A 17,312-nucleotide genomic window follows, 5' to 3' on the forward strand; every position below is an offset into this window, starting at 1 on the left:
GAATTTACTAACCTAGAGAAAAACCTCGGACTTACCTCATATGCTGAATTATCTGACGTTCTGTGTATAGTATTTATTGCAAGCTGTCCATTTGAATGAATGCAACGACAGTCACACCACAGTACGTCTCTCTCCTGCAGCAGAAAGCAAGTTAAAAGGACTTCAAGCTGTGACCTCAGAGGCAGGCACAGCCGCTCCCATCCTTCAGCCAACCTTCTGGGGAGAGCAGGTTAGATGACAGTAAAGCTGGCTCTCTACATAGCAATACTTTCAAATAAAGCATTCTGTGCTGCGAGCTGTGGGATTTACATCCAAATTCAGCTGGCTAGAGTCAATGCTGCTTCTATGCCTGAAAATATTAAGCATTTCACTGCAGTCACTTAATGCAAGAAACTATCTGAGGCGACTTCACAAACCCCGTCATTCTGTTCGGAGACTAAAGAATGAGCACCGCATGCATAATTCATGCATTAGAATCTTCAATGCACTTCCTGTAGCCTCTGTTCTATCCAGTAATGGGCTATTGATCACCTCATCGTTAAGACGATTGGAGGTACGCGATTGGTTTATTTCCACAAATAAAATTACAACCTAAATCACAGGCAGAAGCCTCCAACCCTGCAGCATCCACTCGAGTAAAACATTCACATAAACGAGATGGCATTTGCATACTGCAGAATGTTTAAACTGGACTCTTCCGCAGAAATGCTATAGCATCTATTTTCTTTTATTCAAAATATATACTTTCTGTGGGTTTAGGTTGAATATTTTATATTAGAAGTGAAATATACAGAGTTGATCTTTTCCTACCATCTCGGGAAAATTAACAGGGCTAAACGGAAAATTAAGAAAAAAAAAAAAAGAATGGTGTATTGGTATAAATCATAGAAGTTTTTATCTGGGCTCATTTGAATAACATTTCTTTGAAGACTTTAACTTAAAAACAATTTTTATTTCAATAATGTGGAAGAGGATTTCTTTTTTTTTAATCATCATAGTGGGTACATCATTGTTAACTATTTTGGATCATGAGCACCTGTGCTCTGGGTGTGTCAGTAGTTCTGAGAGCCCTTTCTCTCTGAATTTAAGCTCCTAAGAACACGCCATGATTTCTACTAGTCTTTTTTCACTGCCTCAAAAAAGTAAGCTTTAAAACAAATTGTGCTTTTTAGTATGCTAATATTCATCAGGAGAAAACATAGTAGTATAATATTTTTAAAAGTTACCATAATGGGAGATCCATGTAAAATACCAAATGCATTTATGTACAAGAAATGTTTGTCTATTTCCCAAAGTATCTTAATTGTAAAAACGAATTAAGCTTTATCCACCAAAGAGGACTGATGTTATTGAGATCATTTAGAAGCCTAATGCCATGTCTTTCCAAAGCCTCTTCAATGGTGATTTGTATCAATAAGCCAGTAACAACTGATACCAGCATGAGAGGGTAGTAGGAGCCCTGATGACAATAGCAATGGAGTTCAGGGATGTTCAGGGAGATGGCTCTTCCTTCCAAGTGCAGTAAGAGCATAATCCCTGCTAGGTCATTGGGAAAATAGGTGCACCTAGCTGATAAAGATTATGCTAAAATATTCTAAAGGTGTGTGAGAAATTAACTATCCAATTACTATGTACATTATATATTCCATATTCTGCAATGTTTTGTTTTGTCCAAGCCAGATTCTTTTTGTATGCTTACATATATACATAATAAAATTTAAATAATAAAATTAAACTGTAAGAAGACCATTTATCAGAGTAATATTCTTTATTCTTTATACAGAAGATCTCAAACACTTAAAAATTACAAAAGGTATAGCTAAGGATTAATTTCCTGCCAAAAGTTGTATCAATTTAATCATTTAGAGAAGCAATTTTATATGAAGATAACATCTCTTTTAAAAATAGTAGAAAATTGAAAACTTTGAAACTTAAGTTATCATGTATAAGGATATAGAGTACATTCATTTAGGTATAAGGATATAGAGTACATTCATTTAGGAGATATAGATTGCTGACAAAACCAAAAATAATTACAAACGTAAGCATTGGAAATTTAAGTTCTCTGAAATGACATAATTCAATAGTGCATAACTAGGTGGATAGGAAAAGCATTAGCTTTGTCCTTCTCTTCTTCTGCTGTGAGTGAAAGACAATATCTTTTCTCACATACAAATATCCAAGATCCAAGTCTAAAACGGTGATGGCAACTTTTCATCTACTTGGTGAATTTTCAGATTCAATTGTTTTAAAGGTGAGGAGAGAGTTGAAACACACACACACACACACACACACACACACTTGCACACACACACCATCAACCTAGAAAAGACCAAGATTAGAGTCAGCAAAGAAGAGAAGAGTATGGCATGGGAAAAGCTATGGAGATAGTAAGTCCCTAAGAAATCAGAGTGGGGGCAACAAGTAAACCTTGAAGGGAAACACCTGAGTAAAAATAATCAGTTGTACTCCCAGATAAGATGAAGCCTGAGAATGTAATAAGTACCAATTTCCACTTTCCAGAAGTCTGGCTATGCCTGAGAAACACACTTAACAAATCTTTTCAAATGGATGGAAAACAGAGATGGGTCTTTTAGATGAATTTGATCTCTTTGCTGATCCTAGAGGATTTCCAATATTTTGAAGTTATAATGCATGTAAAATATGGAGTGAACTCTGTAATGTACAATAGGGTCAATAAAATGAACCAAAATTTGTGAATAAATCAAACATATTTATTCTGCTAGTTTTGCAATATCTATTAAGACATATACCTATCCTGCCTGTCATTTGGAAAAATGCATAATTTATATCCACTATAAGAATACATAATGCCATGTAGAATTAGGAAAATAATTTAGCCTGCCAAAGTTTCTACATTACTGAACTCAAGGGTTGTGGGAGCAGACTGCATTTATTCTCTGAGATTTAAGATATTCTTTCCTCTTTTCTCAAGCTGTCCTACCCATAACATAGTCATCCCCTAATCATAACACATTCATTCAATCAAAAAATATTTATTATGTACCTTCTGTATGAAACAAATTGTACTATATGCTAGGAAGACAAATATATATAGTGGCTGCCCCCAAGGTATTCATGCTTTAGTGAAGAAAACAAGAAAAGACGTAGATACAGAGTGATGAATATAATTACCTCTGATACACGTTAAGGTATGCAAATGAGGTAATTACTAAAGTATGCTGTGCCTGTATGCTAAGTAACTGATAGATAAGTGTTATATATGAGGCATAGAAGCAGAAGAAATATTGGCATCACCAACTGCTCATGGGGCATTAGGAAATGATTCATGGAGGGGGTACTATTTAAAGAAACTGTGTGGTAAATAGAACTAACATGGGCTTTAATGTTTGTCAAATTTGAAGTTAAATTCAAGCTTCCTCAATTTGTTACCCAACCAAACTTCGGTCTGCTTGCCCTGCACAGGAAAGCCAAGGTTGACACTGGGTTATAGTGAGGGAAAGTGCAGCATTTATTGTAAGGCACCAGACAAGGAGTCTGGGGCAGCTAATGCTCAAAAAACTCAAACTTCCAGATGAGTTTCAGGGAACATTTTTAAAGGCAAGGTGAGGGAGGGGAGTTCTGGTGTATGTGATCAGCTTGTGCACAGTTCTCTGATCGGTTGGTGGTGAGTTAAGAGGGCAGTGTCACAGGGGTTAACATTATCAATCCTCAGGCTCCAGTAGGTCAAGGTCATCAAGTAGTTAACTTCTTCCATTTGGTGGGGGTGTTAGCATCTGTTAAAAAACTCACGAAATATGTTTCAGATACTGTTATCCAGGTATATCAGGGAGGAACTAAAGATTCTGTGAATGCCACATGGCTGATTTACTGTTTAAACTGTTACCAGTTCTCCTGGTTCAACTGCTACTTTTGTCACTACCTGTTCACATCTTTTTGATCATTAATTCTTTTTTTATTGGCGTATAATTGCTTTACAATGTTGTATTAGTTTCTGCTGTACAACACAATGAATCAGCTATATGTATACATGTATCCCCTCCCTTTTGGACCTCCCTCCCACCCACCCCCCCATCCCACCCAACTAGGTTATCACAGAGCACCAAGCTGAGCTCCCTGTGCTATACAGCAGAGTTCCACTGGCTATCTCTTTCACACATGGTACTGTATATATGTCAATCTGTCAATTCATCCCACCTTCCACTTCTCCCACTGTGTCCACCCTTCTGTTCTCTACATCTGCTTCTATATTCCTGACCTGCAAATAGGTTCATCTGCACCATTTTTCTAGATTCTACATATATGCATTAATATATGGTATTTGGTTTTTTTTTTCTGACTTACCTCACTCTGTATGACAGACTCTAGGCCCATCCACATCTCTAAAATGATTCAATTTCATTCCTTTTTATGGCTGAGTAATATTCCATTGTATATATGTACCACATCTTCTTTATCCATTCATCTGTCAATGGACATTTAGGTTGCTTCCATGTCCTGGCTATTGTGAATAGTGCATAGACATTTCTCCAAAGAGGACAGACAGATGGCCAAGAGGCACATGAAAAGATGTTCAACATCACTAATTGTTAGAGAAATGCAAATGAAAACTACAATGAGGTATCACCTCACACCGGTCAGAATGGCCATCATCAAAAAATCTACAAACAGGACTTCCCTGGTGGCGCAGTGGTTGAGAGTCTGCCTGCCGATGCAGGGGACACGGGTTCGTGCCCCGGTCCAGGAAGATCTCACATGCCGCAGAGCAGCTAGGCCCATGAGCCATGGCCGCTGAGCCTGTGCTCTGCAACGGGAGAGGCCACAACAGTGACAGGCCCGCGTACCGCAAAAAAAAAAAATCTACAAATAATAAATGATGGAGAGGGTGGGGACAAAAGGGAACACTCTTGCACTGTTGGTGGGAATGTAAATTGGTACAGCCACTATGGAGAACAGTATGGGTGTTCATTGAAAAACTGAAAATAGAACTACCATATGACCAAGCAATCCTACTACTGGGCATATACTCTGAGAAAGCCATAATTCAAAAAGACACATGTACCCCAATGTTCATCGATCATTAATTCTTGAGCCAGGCCTTTGTGACTCAGGGGATGCCTGGGAGACTGCAGTTTTTCTACAAACAAAAGGCAGGGAGAAAATATGGGGGGAGGGATCTGTTGCAGGAAAGCACCATAGGGTCTTGTTCATGTGACCTTTTTTGTGCTACCCGTACTCCATGAGCATGAGTTTTATCATGTAGAAATCTAGTTAAATATCTATCTCTTTTTCTTTTTATAAGAATTAAATAAATGGCTTACAGAATAATAATTAAAAACACAGTTTTTATAGTCATCCAGATGAGAGTTTAAATCCTGCCTTGATTTCCTCATCTCTAAATGGAAATTTCATTGCCATCACAGAGTTATTAGAAAATTCAAATATTACAATGTCTTTTTGTCACTTAAAACAGTTTCTTACACAGTAAGGACTTTAGAAACATTAATTTATATTCTCCAAAATCTTAGTCTTGAAGAAAAGGCTTGAAGGGAAAGCCATTTTTAGTAAAGAGAAAAGTATGCATTTGTAGAGACAGGACATCACATGATATGCTTGAGAAACTGAAGTATCTATATTATGATAATTTTGGATACAATAAACATTTTGTCAGGTGATGAGGCAAAATTATACAAAATCTGATAGTATAGGACTCTTTTTAAAAACTGTTAAAATCATGATTATATACCACATTTTTAATCTGGGAAGGAGTTTGAAGCTATTCTACAGAGAAAGAGATATTTAAAGATTTCACCAAGAGAGTAAAATGACTAAATTTTGTGGCTAGAGGATAGATTGGATGCAGTAACCAGAATAAAAAATGTGTTTAATAGGATATGATTTTAGTTTACCAGAAGTGATGAGGGCCTGCACAAAGCAGAGATAGGAATATTCTAGAGATATTTAAACATTAGCGCGTAGGACTAAGTCGGATTAAGAGACAGGGAGAAATCATGGAAGACTTTAGGACTTTAGGACTTGAGTCACTCAGTGTCCTTCTCCCCTCATCCTTATCCAAAAAAAATAAAGAAGAAGAAAAGAAGAACCACCGATATTATGAGAAGATGGTGAGGTAATGAGATTATAATATTAAATGAAACAAAGGAGAGACAAACCAGAAGAAAGATGAAGAGTTGGTAAAGAATTGGACACTTATAGAACTTCCAGTAGACACTTGGATAATGAAGCTATAGCTCACTAAATAGGTTTGGGAGTAGCCAGATTGTTTAAGCTATGGAAGTGGAGGAAGCAACTCAGGGTTGAAGGTGTACAGAGAAAAGAAGGTGGAGGATGAAACCCTGAGATGTAGATAAGAAAATGTACATAAAAGCCTTACATTAAATAAATATCTTGATATCATTAATAAGTTGACTACAGAAGGGGAACCTGCTAATATATGTTAAACGTATACTATAAGGCTAGAACATGCTTAGTACTTTAATAAACTTATTTGGTTTGATCATCACAAAGCTCTTGTGAGATAAGTAACATTTACCTCTACTTATCAATGAAGACTCTGGCTCAAAGAAAGGCTAAGAAATTTGGCCAAGTCACATGACCAATGACAGGTAAGACTGAAGTCACATCTAGATTTTCCAAGTTCACAATTCACACCTTAAACCACATCAAGCTGCTGAACCGCTTCCAAGAACCACAGTCCTAACAGAATGCATTCTCTCCATCTCTGCTTTTCTCTCCATCTCTGCCCAAAAGACCAGCAAAAAGTGAGTTTTGTATTAAAAGTATACAAAACAAGTATGTCTGGTAATCACTACTTGTTTTAAAAATAAGAGAAAAAAATTAAAATATGGAAAAGAAAAATAATTTATTATTGTTCCAAATACATAATATTTTATATATCTATATATTTATCTCCAAATGCACACTATGTAATTATGTCTAAACTAATTTATAAAGAAGACATTACCATCCCTTTCAATAGGTAATAAAACAGGCTGAAATAGTTTTCAGTAACTTTCTTAAGGGTACATAGATTAAAGAATAAGACAAAGTACCACATGACCAAAGCTCAGGGTTATTACGCTGTAATATCCTTTAACAATATTTTTGTAAATTCACCAACAGATGAACAAAATAGAGCTACAACCATCAACATAGATGGAGCTTGCATGCTTAATGCTGAGGAAAAAAAGTGCAGAACTCATATATCATAATTCCAATTACATAAAATTTAAAAATAAGCAAATGGTATGATATTATATTTTGCCTAAAGGTATATGTAAATAAGATACATGAAAATTAAGGCCTGGATATAAATTCCATAATCTGGATTGTACTTACTTCTGGGGAGAGGAGGAAGGGTATTATTGGGAAGGAGGGTATAGAGAATTTTATTTGCATATATTTATATTTATTAAGCTGGTAGTGGGCACACATCTTTCAGTTAAATAAAGAAGAAAATATCTGTAGGGAACAGGTATCCCAACATGTCCCAAAATTTGATAGATTTGTACATTGTCCATACAAAATTAAAGAATTCTTAGTTCCATTAATATACCCAACATTTTCTCAATATTTCAGTTAGCATATAGAGCTTAATATACCAAAATGATTTCCAAGGTCTCATACAAATCACCCAACTGTAGTTTAACCTGCATATAAAATGAACCTAATAAGATTTCTGCTAATGGTTACAGATATAATTGAAAAATATAACAAAGTTTTTTAAGTCTATGAAGTTTTTTAAGTCTAAATAATTATAATAATCCCTATTTAATTGTACTTACTTTTAGAGAAGCAGTTTTCCTTTTTAAGGGACTAAATACTCTTGGAAGAAGACCTATTTAACTTCAAGTCAGAGATACCAGCAACCAGTTCTATCCCATGAGATTCACTGAACACCTCTGGGAATATGCCAGTATGTATCTCTAGATACACATTAGAAAAGAATTTTACAAGTTTAATCCTGCTTCTTTTTTCTAGTAACAAATTTAAATATTTTCAAAATAGTCTGGTCTAAATAAATATCAAGTCTCAAGGCAATTTAGATTTACTTCATTATGTCTCAATTTCTTTTATTCAAGAAAAGTGTGTACTCTCTTAGGTCTTTAAGAGTTGTGAGCTTTTGAAAAGAATGACTTGACCAGTAAGTAACTCCTTTAAGAAGGTTTAGAAAAATAAGGTTTACTGTATGAATTCACAAATGAATAAATGTCAACAATAAAATAAATCATACATTCACTACAATACTTGATTAAACCATTAAAAACACAGACTCCTTTTATGGACTTTATACAAGTTTTAGCCTCACTATCACTAAAAAGTACTTAATTAAAAACTTCTAAATAGATGTATTTTAAAAATGACCACATCATGATTATATTGCAGAAGTTTACATTGTGTATGTATATGTGGATGTGCATATGTATACAAATATTTTAAATATTTAATGGCAGTATACTATATTTCACATTAGTGTACATGTAACATCATACAACTTGTTGAATTTTCACAAACCGGCACAACTATGTCACCCACACTCGGATCAACACACAATACATTACTAGGAGCCCAGAGTCCCTGTGTTCTCCCTTCCATCCTCCACCACCCACAAAGATAACTATTGTCCTGCAGGCTAACATCCTAGATTAGTTTCACCTGAATTTTTACACAACCTTTAAAAACCAATGTCTAGTGCTGTAGAATTCTCTAGATATAAAATCATTTCAGAAATAAGTTTGGACAGAGGCTTTTATTCACACTCTTTCTATTCTTTTTTGACCATAGGTTCAATGTAAAATGTAACTGTTATACTTTCATTTAATAAGGTAATTTTGTATAAGTTCTTTTTTATATGAATACTTTGCAATGCATTTTATTTTTCTACCAAAACTAGATCTCATAGCAGGATATTAATATTCCAGTAAGTCCTTTTGTAAAATATTGGTTTTCATACAGTCATTGCATAAGGCAATCAACTTTGCTTCTTCATAAGGAGTTTTATCTTTAAACTTGCAACTGTAATTTCCTGGAAAATATTTTATCAGAGACATTTGTCCTATTAATTTGAAGAGGCACTCATAAAGTATCTAAAAATATAACTAATATTTTAGTTGTAGGGAGTGGGTATTGGGATCTTCATGAAAAAAGTGACACTTCACTGAAATACACGAGTTTAAATTAAAAATAGATGATTGATTGAACATAGGGATTGAAAGTCTTAATTTAAATATAAGAATAACATATGATCTAGACTGACCGTTGGCACAAAACTGTCAGATGCAAAACTCTTATCTAGCATATGACCCAGTAAAAATTATGTTTGAAAAATAATCCAAATAAACAATACAAAGAAAAACAAGTATATGAAATAGAAGGGAAAAAAACTGGCTTGGGGCATGCAGGTATAAATGCAAAAGCACCTTTTTTCCAGTCCAGTTAACATGACTTGGGCCCTTTTTTTTTCCGAAAAATATTAATTGACATGGGAAATATTCACTGACATGGGCTATAGGTCAAAATCTAACTTAGAATCAGTGGTCTGTTGGAGCCAGCCCAGTGTTAGAGACCATTTTAAATTTCAGGATTTTGCAAGACAGTTGTTAAAAACAGTCATCATTAATAAAAATGATATAAACTGTACCTTATGTACTTACATAACTTGACAGATAATGTATACTGAATTTAAATTTATATCTCCATCCAAAATTTATTTTCTGAACTCCGGACCCATCAGCCTACTTTTGTACTTGATGTTTATCTCAGGCAGTTCACAAATGAACTCGACTTCCTTTCTCTAAATTTGGTTTTCCTTTTTCTCCTCTGTGCTAGGAAATGGTACTATCATCTACTAATCTACTCATTCCAGAAACTGAGATATCACCTTTTTACTTGAAAGATTATCTATATGCTGATGAACTCAAATTTTGTCTCTAGGCAAGAAATCTTTTCTGAAATTCAACACATCAGCTTCATAGTTCTACTTGGTTATATCTCACTCTTAGATAACTGAATTCCCAATATTTCCCCCAAATCTGATCATCTCCAGTCCTTCCTATCCTAGTAAATGACATCACCCTACACCATCCTATTTATGCTTAAAGCCTACAGCTTCAACCCTCTTTTCTACTGCCTAATTATATACTGTATCCATCTACTTTTTCCTGTCTTTATTGTTAATAGCAAAGTTCAAGCTATCATCATCTCTCAGACTATTGAAACAGTCTTATAGATGAGCTCCCCATATCTACTCTGCTGCTGTCTAATCCATACAAAATACATAGTGAGATCATCTAAAACGATATGTTAAAAATGTCAATGTCATCATATTGTTTACTGGCATAAAAGTGTTCAGTGTTTTCCTGAGCTACAATTAAGATAATATTCAAAATCTTCAACATAGTATATAATGTCCTGTTGGTTTCTAGCCAACCCTACAGCTTCATCGTGTTCTCTTTTCCCCTTTCTTCACTGTATTCTAGCAACTCTGGCCAACTCCTTGGTTTTCCTAACTTTAAGACTATTCTTCCTCTGTCAGGAATTTTTTTCCCAAATATTTGCTTGGCTAACTGACTTGTCTTTCAGGCTGTATATTCTACCTTACCAATTTGCAAACTTGGATACTTCCTTCTGTAATTCATTCTTGCAATACTCAGTAACTTTCCTTTATAGCTGATCAAAATTATAATTAAAAACACACTTTTGGGGGAAGGCGGAAGATGGCGGAAGAGTAAGACGCGGAGATCACCTTCCTCCCCACAGATACACCAGAAATACATCTACACGTGGAACAACTCCTACAGAACACCTACTGAAGGCTGGCAGAAGACCTCAGACCTCCCAAAAGGCAAGAAACTCCCCACGTACCTGGGTAGGGCAAAAGAAAAAACAGAGACAAAATAATAGGGACGGCACCTGCACCAGTGGGAGGGAGCTGTGAAGGAGGAAAAGTTTCCACACACTAGGAAGCCCCTTCGCGGGCGGAGACTGCGGGAGGCGGAGGGGGGAGCTTCGAAGCCGCGGAGGAGTGCACAGCAACGGGTGCGGAGGGCAAAGCGGGGAGATTCCCGCACAGAGGATCGGTGCCGACCGGCACTCACCAGCCCGAGAGGCTTGTCTGCTCACCCGCCGGGGCGGGTGGGGCTGCGAGCTGAGGCCGGAGCGCAGGGAGAGGACTGGGGTTGGCGGCTTGAACATAGCCTGAAGGGGTTAGTGCACCACAGCTAGCCGGGAGGGAGTCCAGGGAAAAGCCTGCACGGGCAGAAGAGGCAGGAGACTTTTCCTTCCCTCTTTGTTTCCTGGGGCGTGAGGAGAGGGGTTTAAGAACGCTGCTTAAAGGAACTCCAGAGACGGGCGCGAGCCGCGGCTAAAAGCGCGAACCCCAGAGACGGGCGCGAGCCACGGCTGAAAGCGCGGACCCCAGAGATGGGCGCGAGCCGCGGCTGAAAGCGCGGAATCCAGAGACGGGCGCGAGCCGCGGCTGAAAGCGCGGAATTCAGAGACGGGCGCAAGCCGCGGCTAAAAGCGCGGACCCCAGAGGCGGGCGGGAGACGTTAAGGCTGCTGCTGCCGCCACCGAGGGGCCTGTGTGCGAGCACAGGTCACTCTCCACACCCCTCTTCCGCGGAGCCTGTGCAGCCCGCCACTGCCGGGTTCCCGGGATCCAGGGACAACTTCCCCGGGAGAGCGCACAGCGCGCCTCAGGCTGGTGCAAAGTCACGCCGGCCTTTGCCACCGCAGGCCCGCCCCGCACTCTGTGCCCCTCCGTCCCCGCCGGCCTGAGTGCGCCAGAGCCCCCAATCAGCGGCTCTTTTAACCCCATCCTGTCTGAGCAAAAAACAGACGCCCTCCAGCGATCTACACGCAGTGGCAGGGCCAAATCCAAAGCTTAGCCCTGGGAGCTGTGAGAACAAAGAAAAGAAAGGGAAATCCCTCCCAGCAGCCTCAGAAGCAGCGGATTAAAGCTCCACAATCAACTTGATGTACCTGCATCTGTGGAATACCTGAATAGACAACCAATCATCCCAAATTAAGGAAGTGGACTTTAGGAGCAAGATCTATGATTTTTTCCCCTTTCCTCTTTTTGTGAATGTGTATGTGTATGCTTCTGTGTGAGATCTTGTCTGTATAGTCTTGCTTCTACCATTTGTCCTAGGGTTCTATCCGTCCATGTTATTTTTTTAATTTTTTTTCTTAATAATTAATTTTAATAACCTTATTATACTTTACCTTCGTTCTTTCTTTCTTTCTTTCCGTCCTTCCTTCCCTCCTTTAGACAACGAATCATCCCAAATTGAGGAGGTGGTCTCTGACAGCAAGATTTAGGATTTTTCCCCATTTACCTCTTTTAGTGAGGGTGTAAGTGTATGCTTCTGTGTAAGATTTTGTCTGTATAGCTTTGCTTCCAACATTTGTCCTAAGGTTCTTTCCGTCCCTTTTTTTTTTTTCTAAATAAGAAGTTTTTAATTCAATAACTTTATTATACTTTATTTTATTTTTACTGTATCTTCTTTCTTTCTGTCTTTTTTCCTTCTTTCCCTCCTTCCTTCCTTCCTCCCTCCCTCCCTCCCTCCTTTCTTTCCTTCTTGCCTTCTTGCCTTCTTTGCTTCTTTCTTTCTTTCTTCCTTCCTTCCTACCCTCCTTTCCTTCTTTCTTTCCTCATACTTCTACTAATTCCCTCTACTTTTTCTCCCTTTTATCCTGAGCCTGTGGATGAAAAGCTTTTGGTGCTCCAGCCAGGAGGCAGGGCTCTGCCTCTGAGGTAGGACAGCCAACTTCAGGACACTGATCAACAAGAGACCTCCCAGCTCCACATAATATCAAACGGCGAAAATCTCCAGAGACCTCCATCTTAACACCAGCACCCAGCTTCACTCAACGACCAGCAAGCCACAGTGCTGGAAAACCTATGCCAAACAACTAGCAAAACAGGAACACAACCCCACCCATTAGCAGAGAGGCTGCCTAAAATCATAATAAGGCCACAGACGCCCCCAAACACACCACCAGATGTGAACCTGCCCACTAGAGAGACAAGATCCAGCCTCATCCACCACAACACAGGCACTAGCCCCCTCCACCAGGAAGCCTACACAACCCACTGAACCAACCTTAGCCACTGGAGACAGACATCAAAAACAGGAGGAACTACAAACCTGCAGCCTGCAAAAAGGAGACCCCAAACACAGTAAGATAAGCAAAATGAGAAGACAGAAAAACACACAGCAGATAAAGGAGCAAGATAAAAATGCACCAGACCTAACAAATGAAGAGGAAATAGGCAGTCTACCTGAAAGAGAATTCAGAATAATGATAGTAAGGTTGATCCGAAATCTTGGAGATAGAATGGACAATAGATTGGACAAAATGCAAGAATCAGTTAACAAGGACCTAGAAGAACTAAAGATGAAACAAGCAATGATGAACAACACAATAAATGAAATTAAAAGCACTCTAGATGGGATCAATAGCAGAATAACTGAGGCAGAAGAACGGATAAGTGACCTGGAAGATAAAATAGTGGAAATAACTACTGCAGAGCAGAATAAAGAAAAAAGAATGAAAAGAACTGAGGACAGTCTCAGAGACCTCTGGGACAACATTAAACGCACCAACATTCGAATTATAGGGGTTCCAGAAGAAGAAGAGAAAAAGAAAGGGACTGAGAAAATATTTGAAGAGATTATAGTTGAAAACTTCCCTAATATGGGAAAGGAAATAGTTAATCAAGTCCAGGAAGCACAGAGAGTCCCATACAAGATAAATACAAGGAGAAATACGCCAAGACACATATTAATCAAACTGTCAAAAATTAAATACAAAGAAAGCATATTAAAAGCAGCAAGGGAAAAACAACAAATAACACATAAGGGAATCCCCATAAGGTTAACAGCTGATCTCTCAGCAGAAACCCTACAAGCCAGAAGGGAGTGGCAGGACATACTGAAAGTGATGAAGGAGAAAAACCTGCAGCCAAGACTACTCTACCCAGCAAGGATCTCATTCAGATTTGATGGAGAAATTAAAACCTTTACAGACAAGCAAAAGCTGAGAGAGTTCAGCACCACCAAACCAGCTTTACAACAAATGCTAAAGGATCTTCTCTAGGCAAGAAACACAAGAGAAGGAAAAGACCTATAATAATGAACCCAAAACAATTTAGAAAATGGGAATAGGAACATACATATCGATAATTACCTTAAATGTAAATGGACTAAATGCTCCCACCAAAAGACACAGATTAGCTGAATGGATACAAAAACAAGACCCTTATATATGCTGTCTACAAGAGACCCACTTCAGACCTAGAGACACATACAGACTGAAAGTAAGGGGATGGAAAAAGATATTCCATGCAAATGGAAACCAAAAGAAAGCTGGAGTAGCAATTCTCATATCAGACAAAATAGACTTTAAAATAAGGACTATTAAAAGAGACAAAGAAGGACACTACATAATGATCAAGGGATCGATCCAAGAAGAAGATATAACAATTGTAAATATTTATGCACCCAACATAGGAGCACCTCAATACATAAGGCAAATACTGACAACCATAAAAGGGGAAATCGACAGTAACACATTCATAGTAGGGGACTTAAACACCCCACTTTCACCCATGGACAGATCATCCAAAATGAAAATAAATAAGGAAACACAAGCTTTAAATGATACATTAAACAAGATGGACTTAATTGATATTTATAGGACACTCCATCCAAAAACAACAGAATACACATTTTTCTCAAGTGCTCATGGAACATTCTCCAGGATAGATCATATCTTAGGTCACAAATCAAGCCTTGGTAAATTTAAGAAAATTGAAACTGTATCAAGTATCTTTTCTGACCACAACACCATGAGACTAGATATCAATTACAGGAAAAGATCTGTAAAAAATACAAACACATGGAGGCTAAACAATACACTACTTAATAATGAAGTGATCACTGAAGAAATCAAAGAGGAAATCAAAAAATACCTAGAAACAAATGACAATGGAGATACAACGACCCAAAACCTGTGGGATGCAGCAAAAGCAGTTCTAAGGGGGAAGTTTATAGCAATACAAGCCCACCTTAAGAAGCAGGAAACATCTCGAATAAACAACCTAACCTTGCACCTCAAGCAATTAGAGAAAGAAGAACAAAAAAACCCCAAAGTTAGCAGAAGGAAAGAAATCATAAAAATCAGATCAGAAATAAATGAAAAAGAAATGAAGGAAACAATAGCAAAGATCAATAAAACTAAAAGCTGGTTCTTTGAGAAGATAAACAAAATAGATAAACCACTAGCCAGACTCATCAAGAAAAAAAGGGAGAAGACTCAAATCAATAGAATTAGAAATGAAAAAGGAGAGGTAACAACTGACACTGCAGAGATAAAAGAGATCATGAGAGATTACTACAAGCAACTCTATGCCAATAAAATGGACAATCTGGAAGAAATGGACAAATTCTTAGAAATGCACAACCTGCCAAGACTGAATCAGGAAGAAATAGAAAATATGAACAGACCAATCACAAGCACTGAAATTGAAACTGTGATTAAAAATCTTCCAACAAAGAAAAGCCCAGGACCAGATGGCTTCACAGGCGAATTCTATCAAACATTTAGAGAAGAGCTAACACCTATCCTTCTCAAACTCTTCCAAAATATAGCAGAGGGAGGAACACTCCCTAACTCCTTCTACGAGGCCACCATCACCTTGATACCAAAACCAGACAAGGATGTCACAAAGAAAGAAAACTACAGGCCAATATCACTGATGAACATAGATGCAAAAATCCTCAACAAAATACTAGCAAACAGAATCCAACAGCACATTAAAAGGATCATACACCATGATCAAGTGGGGTTTATTCCAGGAATGCAAGGATTCTTCAATATACGCAAATCTATCAATGTGATAAACCATATTAACAAATTGAAGGAGAAAAACCATATGATCATCTCAATAGATGCAGAGAAAGCTTTTGACAAAATTCAACACCCATTTATGATAAAAACCCTGCAGAAAGTAGGCATAGAGGGAACTTTCCTCAACATAATAAAGGCCATATATGACAAGCCCACAGCAAACATCATCCTCAATGGTGAAAAACTGAAAGCATTTCCACTAAGATCAGGAACAAGACAAGGTTGCCCACTCTCACCACTATTATTCAACATTGTTTTGGAAGTTTTAGCCACAGCAATCAGAGAAGAAAAGGAAATAAAAGGAATCCAAATTGGAAAAGAAGAAGTAAAGCTGTCACTGTTTGCAGATGATATGATCCTATACATAGAGAACCCTAAAGATGCTACCAGAAAACTACTAGAGCTAATCAATGAATTTGGTAAAGTGGCAGGATACAAAATTAATGCACAGAAATCTCTGGCATTCCTATATACTAATGATGAAAAATCTGAAAGTGAAATCAAGAAAACACTCCCATTTACCATTGCAACAAAAAGAATAAAATATCTAGGAATAAACCTACCTAAGGAGACAAAAGACCTGTATGCAGAAAATTATAAGACACTGATGAAAGAAATTAAAGATGATATAAATAGATGGAGAGATATACCATGTTCTTGGATTGGAAGAATCAACATTGTGAAAATGACTCTACTACCCAAAGCAATCTATAGATTCAATGCAATTCCTATCAAACTACCACTGGCATTTTTCACAGAACTAGAACAAAAAATTTCACAATTTGTATGGAAACACAAAAGACCCCGAATAGCCAAAGCAATCTTGAGAACGAAAGAAGGAACTGGAGGAATCAGGCTCCCTGACTTCAGACTATACTACAAAGCTACAGTCATCAAGACGGTATGGTACTGGCACAAAAACAGAAATATAGATCAATGGAACAGGATAGAAAGCCCAGAGATAAACCCATGCACATATGGACACCTTATCTATGATAAAGGTGGCAGTAATGTACAATGGAGAAAGGACAGCCTCTTCAATAAGTGGTGCTGGGAAAACTGGACAGGTACATGTAAAAGTATGGGATTAGATCACTCCCTAACACCATACACAAAAATAAGCTCAAAATGGATTAAAGACCTAAATGTAAGGCCAGAAACTATCAAACTCTTAGAGGAAAACATAGGCAGAACACTCTATGACATAAATCAAAGCAAGATCCTTTCTGACCCACCTCCTAGAGTAATGGGAATAAAAACAAAAATAAACAAATGGGACCTAATGAAACTTCAAAGCTTTTGCACAGCAAAGGAAACCATAAACAAGACCAAAAGACAACCCTCAGAATGGGAGAAAATATTTGCAAATGAAGCAACCGACAAAGGATTAATCTC

At 37.7% G+C, this 17,312-nt stretch overlaps 1 protein-coding gene across 1 annotated transcript in view; it reads right to left on the reverse strand.

Moving 5' to 3' along the window:
* The window catches only part of CNTN1 (contactin 1), a 229,815-nt gene extending 229,765 nt beyond the window's left edge, over positions 1-50 (reverse strand). Inside the window, exon 1 of the mRNA XM_060166540.1 lies at positions 36-50. The gene's annotated coding sequence lies outside the window, so the exon portion shown is untranslated. The remainder of the gene's footprint in view (positions 1-35) is intronic.
* Positions 51-17,312: the final 17,262 nt, after the last annotated feature.

The sequence above is a fragment of the Lagenorhynchus albirostris genome, chromosome 11 (assembly GCF_949774975.1).
Source record: "Lagenorhynchus albirostris chromosome 11, mLagAlb1.1, whole genome shotgun sequence".
Lineage (NCBI taxonomy): Eukaryota > Metazoa > Chordata > Mammalia > Artiodactyla > Delphinidae > Lagenorhynchus > Lagenorhynchus albirostris.